Source organism: Hemiscyllium ocellatum, chromosome 2 (genome assembly GCF_020745735.1).
Source record: "Hemiscyllium ocellatum isolate sHemOce1 chromosome 2, sHemOce1.pat.X.cur, whole genome shotgun sequence".
Taxonomy (NCBI): domain Eukaryota; kingdom Metazoa; phylum Chordata; class Chondrichthyes; order Orectolobiformes; family Hemiscylliidae; genus Hemiscyllium; species Hemiscyllium ocellatum.
In genome coordinates, this window is record NC_083402.1 from 92722780 (window position 1) to 92735272 (window position 12493).

The window sequence follows — 12493 nt, forward strand, 5'->3', positions numbered from 1 at the left end:
GGAAATGCCTGATCTATACAATTTATAAAACAGAACAGAGAATATATTGCCTTAAAATAGAATAAGACAAGCACTTAAATGTAGGATTGTCTTATGTATGTGGGGAATTTAAAGGAATCAAATTTCTTGTTTAAGAACCAATACATGGTGAAACTAGCTTGTCATTGAAACAAACATGGAGAAGTTCAGGTCTGTCGAAAGCAGCTGTGGAGCAAGGAACAGTTAAATGTTTCAAGTCCCATATGACTACCCTTCAGAAGCCACTGATGCATTCTGAACTGTTGAGAGAAACAATTTTCTATAACTTTCTGGAAAGGTTTTGATTTCATACTAAAACAGAATACTAGGTCAATAAATTGCAGATTATAGGGCTGCATGTGAGAAAAGCTGTGATGGAGGATTATGGTACTGGAATTGGAAGGCATGTAGAGGTTGTGGAAAATATGACCAAGTGAAACACATTACTTGAAGAGACATAGCACAAAAAGTAGAAAAGCTGCAGGATATGACAAATGTATCATATAAACATGCAAAACAGCAAAGAGACACTATTTGGCCTCTCAAACTGTTTCACTATTCAATAAAATAATGGCTGATTGACAAATTGAATTGAAAACACAAACCAATGAAATGCCGATAGCCTTTGATTCCCCTGCCATACAAGAATCTATCCACCACTGATTTAAAAATATTCAATTATCCCACTTGGTCCACTCCCCTCCCCTGCCTTCTGAGACAAAGAATACCAAAGTTGCACAACTTCAGAAAAAAAAGGTTTGCACCAGTAAGAGTTATAAATTCTATTAATTTGTAAAGGTTAATAACAGTTCAAGTGAAAATTGGAGCTGTATGATCAATGGACTGTACAGATTGAAAACTTGGTAGCAAGTGGAGGGGAAAAAAAAACAGGCTGAGTAATTTGCAAGACCGTAGGCAATGGGCAAGACTGAAGATTTGTTTGAGAAGTTTCGTACTATATTCTGAGCTGTAGTTTAATTTGTACCCAATTTTTGCTTCAGAATGGCAGTGTCACTTAGGGCTACAAGATCAGTCATAAACATCACAGGAAGCCTTTCAGCCCTTGCAGAAAACAATCCATTAGTCCCATTTTCCCACTCAAATCACAGCTGTGTAGAATTATTTCCTTTGTGTGTGTCCATCCAACTTCCTTTTGAAATAATGTCATGTCAGTTTCCAACAATGTCGGCAGCAAATTCTATACCATTATCACTTGCTACTTAAAACGTTCTCTCACATTCATCATCAAAACCCCTCAGGATCTTAACAGATTTCAAAGAAGGTCAAGTCTTACTCTAAAAACTGCAGCAATTACAAACATAGCCTATCCAATTCTTCATAAAACAATATATTCATTCCAGGTGTTAGATTAAAACAGAAACCTTCTCAGAACTGTTTCCAATGCATTTACATCCTTTCTAAATGAAGATAGATTCTGCAGAGTACTTTGGATGTGGTCTCATCAATGCCCTGTATAATAGAAACATCACTTCCTCCTTGTGTAATCAATTTCCATAGCAGTAAGCAATAACATTCTATTAGCTTTCCTAATTACTTGCTGTACCTGCATACAGACCTTTTATGATTCATGCACTCCAACACCCAGATCCCTCAGTACTTCAGAACTCATCATTTAGATTCTTCTGCCAAAATGAACAATTTCACATTTTTTCCACATTATACTTATGTGGCAAATCTTTTCCCATTCAATCTATACATATCCCTTGCTAGCCTCCTTGTATTCTCTTTGCAATTTGCTTTCCTACGCAAGTTTACATTGTCAGCAAACCTGGCAATTGTATTTCTGTCCTTTCATCCAAGTCATTTATATATGTATTGTTAAAAAAAAACTGAACTAATACTGATCTCTCACAAATCATTTGTGTTGCATCTTGTCAACTAGAAAAAAGCCCATTTACTCCTGACATTTCCTGTCAGTTGACCAATCTTCTGTCCATGTCGACGTCTTATCCCCCTACACCACGAAATGTTATTTTCCCCCTCAATCTTTCATGGTGGTACATCAAATACCTTCTGAAAGTACAGTAAATTGACATTACATGTTACTGCAAAGAACATAGATAATGTAAACATGATTTCCCTTTCAAGAAACCATTCTGACTCAGAAAAATTCATGTGAATTAGGAAAAGTACTCTGACATGTTTAATAACAGCTTCTAACCAATTCCCTTTGTTAAGCTAATCAACCAGTGGTTTCCTGCTTTGTCTCCCTCTGTCCAGTCCAATGTAACCTTCCCTGAACCTAGAGAAGTTTACAAAATTGAAACTAATGCATCAATCTTAATCTTACGAACCACCTTTTTTAAGACCTTGGGCTGAAGTTCATTAAGACCCAGAGACTTGACAGCCTACAGCTTGAACAACTTACTCAGTACCACGTCTCTGGTGATCATCACTCCCTCCATTTCCTCATTTAAAGCTTCTCCTAGGAGATCTTTATGTTTTCTATAGTGAAGACCAATGTAAAATACCAAGTCATCTGTCATCTCTAATTTCCAAGGCTAATTCCCCAGATTTATTTTCTGCAGGACCAATATACACTTTGCTAATTCATTTCTTTAAAAAGAGATCTATAGAAATTGCTTGTGTATTCCTGGCTAGCTTTCTCTTGTATCCCATCTTTCTCTGTCCTTAAAATCTTTTAGTCAGTCATACTTTGCATTGTGTCATGTCCAAACTTCTTGACCGGTCACCAACCATTGCACAATTACATGATTTCTCTTTAAATTTGATAATACCTTACCTTTTTAGTTAACCACAGGTCCATTTAATCTCTCTCATTGGAATGTATTAATCTGTTTTCTGAAATACTCCTTAAAATATTCACCACTGCGTCTCCATTCACCATTCCAAACTTAATTCTGACAGTTTACTTTGGCTAGCGCTGCTTTAATTTGCTCATAATTGCTCTTGCTCTAACATTTAAAATACTAGTCTTGGACCAGCTTCTTTCTATCTCAAATTGAAAATAAATTCAACAAATGATTGCTGTTACCTAGGGTGTCATCACTATAAAAGGTTGCTAATAATCCTATCTTGTTACATACCACCAGGTCTAGTACACCCAGCTCTATACTGGACTCCAAAACACACTGTTCAAGAATTTATTCCAGAAACGTGCAATGTTCCTTTTGCCATGCTCTCATGATTTTTCCTCTATACTCCATTCAATCATGCAGTTACTGTTAGCAGGCCTGTACTCCACTCCCACAGGTGACTTTGTGCATTCACCATTTCTCACTTCTACACAAACTGTTTTCACATCCCTGTTTCCTGAACTTGGGTCACCACTCTAATGTGCTCATACTAGCATTATCAAACAGATGGTCCTCCATCCTTTCCTACATAACAATCCTTCCTAAATATCATGTACCCTTTAATATCCAGGTCATCCTGCAGTCATATTTCTGCTCGATACTAGATTATTTTTATTTGTCCCTATTTGTGCTATCAGTTCATCTGTTTTGTTTCAGATTCAGGTAGAAAACTTCTATTAATCTTGGGTCTATTTCCTGTACTATTTTATTACTAAAATAATGCAACTTTGACAGAGCTGAAACACTTACTAGATACTCACCAAGCAATCAAAGTGTTCCTGCGTAATAAGAATCATTCCTACAGGGCAAGGAAGCTCAAAAAAGCACAGGAGTATATCCTTCCCTGAACTTTATTCACAGAACTTTTAGCACTCCATTTGAAGTCACACAAAGATGCCTATATTTAGATGCTTAGTGTTAACTCAGTGCAAATACAGAAAAGTTTCACCTCGTTCCATAATTAACTAAATTCATCTGCTGTACTGTGACGAGCTTCAATATCCATGCTTTAAACTAAGTTGAATTCAGAATATAAACATTAAGTTTCAGTTCAAAGTTAAATGTGAAATGCAACTAAGTTCAAGATTTGCAAAGAGACTAAGATTCTCCTTACTCACCACTCCCAAAAGTCACGTTCAATGCTAAGTCACACTGCGATGCGGCTGTTCATATACAGTATTGGGTTGGGTCAACCTTGGGTATAGAAAAGTTAAACTTGCTTCCTTAGTTAACTAACTTCTGCTGGCCTCCAGATGAATACTTTAGTATCGGGACCTTCAGAAGTCCCAATGCCTTCTAACCTAGGAATTGCTGAGAAGTTCAAACATCTGATGAGCTATTACATAGTCTCTGGAATTCTCTCAAAAGACTTCTAACTCTGGAATTGGAATTGAAGAGTTCTGACTTATTTGTCTGCATAGTTACTCAGGAGAATTAGAGTTTAAAAACTGGTCACTCTAAAACTAATCCTCTTCAGACAACGCTCAACCCTCAATGTGCCATCCAACCCGACTAAACAAACACAATCTAACTTGCACGATTCCTCCACTCGGCAAACCCACATCCTTCACCACTCATCTTCTTTTTCCAGCTTATCAGAAAAGCACTACATTTTTAGGCCGGGAACCCAGTTCCCACCTGTAAAAAAAGTATGGCTTGAACTCTAGTGCTGAAAACATGCTATGCTGGAAAGCTCCCAGAACAACCACGCTCAGATTTTCAAGAGGCCTCAATCAGATGCTTCCTAACAGAAACAGCACAGAGTTAAAAAGAAAGCAGAATTGGGAGTGTCTGTAGTTCCTACATTTTGGAAGATTCAGCCCTGCACTGATACAAGTTTCAAAGTGCTTTACACACCATTGACAAATCATATAATAGCTTTGTAGACTGGGTGCTAAAAATTCTTCAGGTATCCTTCCTGTTGCCCAGACATTTTGCCCCAGTTTAGGTCCTTAAATTGTTAATTAATGGTTACATCCTACCAAGCTGCAATTTTCAGGGCTTCCACAATCAAGGAGCTCCTTTCCTGATTACCACCACTCCTCACTGAGATCTGCGTCACTACGCGCATCATCCTGCCCTCCATTACCAACTCTACAGAGATGCCTGATATTTTGATTGTTCCCAGCTGGAAGTGGATGTATTTCCAGCAGTGTTTCTGGTGATGCATTAGGATTAGAGAGATATTGGTCAATCATATTGATCAGCATCTCTTGGGGGCAAAACTTCCTCCCAAGACAAATCCTGTCTTCAGTCAACTAAATGCTCTACAGAGCTGCATAGTAGTTGAGTATTGGAAAAGCAATGAAGTTCTCAGAATGATGGAAGAGGAGAAAAGATCATAAGTAAATATTTTCAAAGGAAACAAGGACAGATTAGCTATGTTTCAAAGCATGAGAACTTGGTGAAGAAGGTGAGTGCAGGATAATTAGAGGGGTGCAGACTAAGAGAGAAAGAGATTGATAATGCTGGAAATTGAAAACAGGAGGCTCAAAATAACTGAGGAGAAAAAAGAGATTCTGTCATTGAATATTGATTGGAGGAGTTATCCTTCAGACATTAACGCAAGAAAGTAGCAGCACAAAATCAAGCTTTTCAGCCAATTTTACCCATCCAATAATAAAATGACATAGATTAAGATTCTGGTTATAGTGACAATTTGATTTCGCACTGGTTATGACTGTACGTTCCTCAGTAACAACAATCCTTCAATACAAAGATGGGTACGAGCAACCTTTATTTTACAGAGATACATATACTGTGCCTTGTAAAGTGCTATATTTCAATTACAAAACCCTAAAGCGAATGTAACACAGCAGACTAAGAAAATAGCCTCTGTAAACCAAATCTTATGATTATTAGCCATAAAGAACCATAGATAACTTCCAACCCTAATTTTATTATCTGGCTAGGTTGAATATAGTACATAAAAGTATCCTGTGCAGTAGCTAAATAAGCCAGTTAGGTAATTTGCAACAATTGTTGCAATCAAAACTTTATTACTATGCTTCTTTCTCAAATCACGCAAACAGAAATAGCTAAAGTAGAAAGTTAAAGGGCAGCACAGTGGCTCAGTGTTTAGCACTGCAGTCTCACAGTGCCAAGGACTTGGGTTTAATTCCACCTTTGGGCCACTATCTGCGTGGGTTTCCTCCAGGTGCTGTGGTTTCCCCTTACAGTCCAAAAGATGTGTAGGTTGGGTGGACTGGCCATGCTAAATTGTCTATAGCGCCCAGCGATTGCAGGCTAGACAGATTAGCCATGGAAAATGCAGGTTTACAGAGATGGGTCTAGATGGGATGCTCTTCGGAAAATGGACTTGATGGGCCAAATGGCCTGCTTCCACACTATAGGGATTCTATGATGCTAGGAAAAAAAAGACTACATTCACAATAAACAACTGCCATGGATAAATGTACAATAAGAAACAAAATTAGGTTAAAACATTATAATGAACATTTGTGGACTACATGGGAAATTTACATATATCTACAAAACCACAAAAGAATTTTAGTTTTGTGAAACCAGCACCAGAAGTAGTAGAAATACCAAAGGTATCAATGACTTAATCTTTAAAAACAAAATGAATCAAATAAAATACATCTCCACTGAGTTCAAGAAACAGAATAGTGAAAGTTATTAAGCATGCAATGCAAGAGATTGGTAAATGCGACACAGCGAGCGCACTGATTAGTCTTTTAAAAGAAATGGAAGTGGCACACTTACAGTGCTACCTGCCTGGATCCTGAAGATTACTAGTTTCCTAACCCATCTAGACAGATTAGCAGGATGGGAGAAGGGTAGGCACAAACCATCCACCAGATGACAATGCTACACAGTGTAGATACCAGCATAGCTAGGAGCCATCTAGAAAGGGAGAAAGATGAACAAAAAAATACAAATGGGAGTGCAGAAAGACTTCAACTAAAATGACATAGGCAAAGTAACTGCAATAAAGCTGCAATTTTGAAACAAAAGCGAAAGCCAGGCGCCATGCAAAATGCAGTTATTCATTTCTATAAGAGTGCATACAGATCATTTGATCATTAAGAAAGCATTATTTAGCCTTTGAGAACTTCAACTTGCATGGACAAATGAGAAACTTTTACTCTGGGCTGGATATAGAAGGTTAACAAATATTGAATTATGATAATCAAAAAAAGGGCCTTTTCACAGCATTAACTTAATTTCCCAGGAATCATGTACTGTTTGTAGCATGGGCAGTTCTCCCAATCTGCTGGGAAATCAATCTTGAGTGAGCCTGAAAAGCAGCATCAATATCCCTGAAACTTGTTTTTGACCCACCAGATTTATGCCAGTTTTACTTGCTGCACATGAGCTTCTTATCACCTTCCTCAACCTAAAACCTATTGGCATATCCTTCTATTTCTATCTCAATCATGAGATTGGCTACCTTCTCTTTAGTGGAACTATACCACTTGGCTGAACTGCTCCATTTTGCAGAAAACTCCAGCGCCTAACCATTTCAAGTAAAGGAGGATGCTCCTGCCATCTTGTAACAGTCTTGTATTAACAACCGTTTATTTTGGATTCCACATAGTAGGAATTATTTTATCTACATCTACACTAGTGACCCTATTTTCCACAGAAATTCACTCTTGCAGCCTGTTCAGCCTTTTCCAACAGTTATAACCCCTCAAGTCATGCATCATCCCAGTAAATACCTTTTACACCTTCTCCAGACTTTGCAGATGTTTTCCATGTGTTGAGATGGAATCCAGCGCTTTCTAAACTTTACTCCAACAATAATGATATGGATTCTTGTTGACCTTAGAGGACCTGATATTTGATATTTGTACCTGTCACTTTACAATAGCACAAGCTGTGACATTAGCGCCATCAGGAATTAACACTTCTACTTGCAAATATTCCTCACAGATCCTGTTTAACATGTTTATAAAATAAATTATCTCCATCTGGAATTCTTATTCCACTTGGAACCAGTGGCTGGAGGTTAAAAGACTTGGTGAATAGATGGAAAATGTCACGGGAAACATAGATAACAAACTGCTTTTATCTGTTCAGGATACTGACAGCCTAATGAATACTTTGCATGGAGTCCAAACCCTGAACAGTCAAGTAACAGGCCACAAGAATCAAATTTCACTTATTCATTTCTTCTGAATAATCTATGCTAAAAATAGGTAAACACAGACATGAGAAAATTCACCTGGTAGAAATGAGTTGGACTTTGCTGAAGAGGCAGAACCTCAAATTGTGAAATTTCTTGATTCTGCAGGTGCTACTTGGTATTGTGCCTCTTTATATGATATTTTTGATCTGGTGAGACAGGTAGCAGGATAGAATAGATCTCTCCAGCCCCTGAACAAGATGGGAGGCAACCATATGAGCAACTGAGTGGTGGGCCACACTGATTAATAGACAAACTACTGCTCTCTAGGACACCATCCCAATTGTTTACTTACATTTTATGCCCTTGAGACCTCACCCTTCATATGCCATTAACCCTGCCCCTACCCAATCTCCATGTCACCTTTATGCCTCTTGCCAACTAAAGACCTCCCATCTAATCCCACAATCTCTCATATCTTCCATTCCAATCCATGGTTCTCCCTTGCCCATTCATACAGGGTATACTATGTACTGACCAGTGATACTTTTAGTAATAACATTATTTGTAAAATTATTTATAAGCACACATTCATAATTTTTTGAAAAATAAAACTAATGTTCCTAAATCAATTGATAAAGCAGGCAATTGAAGTATCAAAAGCAGAAGACTTAAATATTTTCTACTACTTAACTTTGTGTAAGCACTGAGGCAGTATAATCACCAAAAAATAACATGTTAATCAAGCGAAGTCAACATTTCCTGTACCTGTGTATACAACTTACACAATCCTTTTATGAAAGTCTAGTTTCTCAATCAAGCATGCAATATTCCAGTTTCCATTTCGCAATAGAACACAAGTTCACTTAAGAGCTGGATGAAAAAAAATTCTGTTTTATCAGATCACTGAATCTAGTAGACATGTAGATGCTTTCACATGTAAAAATTCTGAAATCAGGATCTGATCAAAAGTTACCTTCAAGATGTAGGTAAACTTCCAAACATCATGATGTTTTGGAACAGAAGCTGTAAGGTACTGCTTGCTTTTATAAATCATCAGAACACACTAGTATGAAAATTTGTTCTGTGACACATATCTGCATTACACATACCGGGTTGTAGTCCAGCAGGTTTATTTGAAACTACAAGCTTCTAACTTTATCCACCCTAGTCCAATACTGACATCTCCACATCAAATGTAGTACAGACAGCAAAAAGCATGCACTACAATCTAGAAACAAACTGGTTAATTAGGTAAAAAATAATCTTGAGATACATGCACTTCGTAAACTTATGGTTTAAACTGCCATTAGGGATTGGCTCCTCTTGTGCTAACCAAGAAAGTTGTTTAAAGCCAGAATCTGAAGTTATCTTTAGGTGAACAGGGTGGTTGATTGAATAATTCAAGTACATTGACCTTTCATCGCCAATATTACTACTATTCAATATAAGACTCACAAAGGGATGGAAAGCTCCCTTCCAAATAGATATGGAAGAATTACATTTTAAATTAATTTGGCGATGTTTACAGTCTTCCTGTGAGATCAGAGTCTCCACAGCACAAAAACGTCCATATTTCCAATTTAATTGGCACTGAATTAAATCTCAAACAGTCCCTAAAAAAGGTGTTGCTGTTAATAATGCAGTGATTATACAGATGCATAAAATCGGTAATATCGATATTGATGAGATTGACCCAATAGTAAAAAAGTGATTCAGTTCCTTAGCACAGACAAAATTGGTCATTATGGTTATATTTCCATAGACATCCAATAAATCAACTAAAAACCTACACTCCCAACCCAAATAGAATGTCACATTTTAACTATGTTCGCAGTTTAGACAGATTGGCTCATGGTGATGTTACTTGGAGAGCATTTTATTTCTCTTTTTTTTAAAAGATATAGAAAATGACATTTCTAATTGCCCTCGAGCTGCTGGGTCATTTCAGAACACAGTTAAGAGGACAAATATAATGAAAGGATTATGAAGAAATGATGAGTGTCAACTGGTGTGCTGTGTAAGCAACCTTACAGATTATCTTTGCAATATTCCGTTTGAGACTTTCATCATCCTACACTATGCACCTCATTTTGGGTAATCTAGTAAATCTAATGAAGAGAATCTTAGGAAATCAAGTACATCCTCAAATCCACCTTAGATAGTCAAGCTTACAAAAGAGTTATAACAATTAGTACAGCACAGGAGAGGCGGCTATTTAACACATCAGGTTTGCGCCAGCTCAACCAAGTATGCCCCACTCCTTCTCAATCCCTTCTAATTTTAAATGTTATCAAATCTCCGTTAGCCTTTTCTGCTTTAAGGAGACCCACATTGTTACTTCAATCCGGCCACACAACTGTAGAACTGCATCCCTGGAGCAATTCCAGTAAAGCTCCTCAGCAACTCCAAAGGCTTCACATCTTTCATAAAGCATGGTGCTCAGAAATGGACACAACTTCCATCTGGAGCTAAATAAGTGTCTTCTGAAAGTTTACTATAACTTTCTGGCCTCTTTGAACTCTGTTCCTCAAAGTTAGAAAGTTGGGATTGTATCTGTTCCATTAACCTGCTCTGCCACCTTCAAAGCTTTCTGCACAAATACCCTCATGTCGTTTTCTTTTTGCACCCCCTTAAAAAATATACCATTTAACTTTTTAAAAAATGTGTTCATAGGATATGGGTGTAACTGGCTTGGTCAGCATTACTGTCCAACTCTAATTGCCCATAGATTGCAAGGCTATGTCACAGGATAGTTAAGAGTCAACCACATCAATGGACATGGTGTCACATGTAGACCACAATCAGATTTCCTTGTCTACAGGATATTATTGAACCAGATGGGCATTTATGATAATCAACAATGATTATTGTTAGACAAGTTCTATTGAAAGTGCTGGTTTTTAAATGGAATTCAAATTTCACCACCTGCCATGTTGAGTCCCCAGAACATTAGGAGCCTAGTGACACTACCTATATGCCATAGCCTCCCAGCGTGCAATTTGTTTCTCCTCATTCTTTCTACAAAAATGCACTCACACCTTTCTGCAATGGATGTTCACTTATTCTGCCAGCGTGTCTATGTCTTTTTGAAGGCTTGCCGTTTACTTTGCTTCTAAGTTTTTGTGCAAAATTAGAAATTGTACATGGCCCACACAAGTCCATCTCATTAATATATATCAAAAAAACTATTGGTTCAGGTACTGGACCCTGAGAAAAGCCGCTCCATAAATTTTTACCAGTCTGAATAACAGCCATTTGCCACAACTCCTTTACTCCAATTTTGAATCCATGCTGCTACCATCTCTTCTGAAGACGCTTCAATTTTTTAAAAAATTGAATCCAATATGTGGTATTTTACAGCATATCTTTGAAAGTCCACATGCACATCAACTTCATTGCCTTCAAACTTCAGTTACTTATTCCAAAATTTCAAGCAAATTAGTCAAACATGTTTGCCTTTAAGTTTGTGCTAACACCTTTCTTAGTACCATGAGTAAAATGTCAGCTCCTGACATCACAACCAAAACCACAACCAAATTTAAGATAAAATGCAGATGGGAAAAAAGAACTACAGAGATCAATTAGAATAGGGAAAAACAACATTGCTGAAGCAGAGCTTATAAAATTATTTCAAAATAAATGCTTGAAAAGAAAGTTTGACTTGTGTCTGGTGAGTGAGCAGAAAGGTGAGTAGAGCAGAAAGAGAAAGAGAGATACAACTTAGAGTCACAGAAATGTTCAGCACAGAAACAGACCCTTCAGTCCAACTCATCCATACCGACCAGATACCCCTATTAACCTAATCCCATTTGCCAGTATTTGGCCTTTATCCCACTAAATCCTTCTTATTTATATACCCATCCAGATGCCTTTTACATTGTATCAGCCTCCACCATTTCCTCTGGCAGCTCATTCTGGGCTGCATCACTTGTGCAGGCTACAGGCAAAAGTAGAATCATGTTCAAATGCAATTCATTAATCTGTCAACATTTACAGTTTATATGTAACTCATGAACACACAAATGTCAAAGAGCAGCAGATTCCTGCTGTTTGCATCCCAGAATGTTGTTATTCCCTTCAGGAGTATTTGGGGTAGGAGCAGACACTACCATAATTCAAAAAAAGGTACGCCAGATTCTTCTGCATCAGTTCGGACAGAAAATAGCATGTGCAATAAATAAAATCAATTACATGGCAAGACACCAAGCCACGTATAAGAATATTTGCATTGCTACCATTAATTGTACTGTCTCAAGCTAAGTATCAGTCTCATGCAACATTTTAATATCATAATGGATATAAACATCTGCTTGTCTCTTATCTCCTATCCACTTAGGTTAATTCTTACACCAGCCCTGAGGAGTAACCTACAGCAGGACCCGATCTCTAGGTATATGGTTTATGTGAAATGTTTTATGTTTCAAAGTGTGACCAGCTTTATTCAATCAGGGGACAAAAAACAGTAAGCTTGTTCTTTGAAATAAGGCACAAAATTCAGTTCAGATGGCTTCATGGAAGATGCAGCCGTAAGTTCAAATAGATT

General features: G+C 37.5%; 1 protein-coding gene across 2 annotated transcripts in view; it reads right to left on the bottom strand.

Annotated features, from left to right (window-relative positions):
- cdc14b (cell division cycle 14B) overlaps positions 1-12493 on the bottom strand; it is a 93379-nt gene that overhangs the window by 15205 nt on the left and 65681 nt on the right. The window lies entirely within an intron of this gene.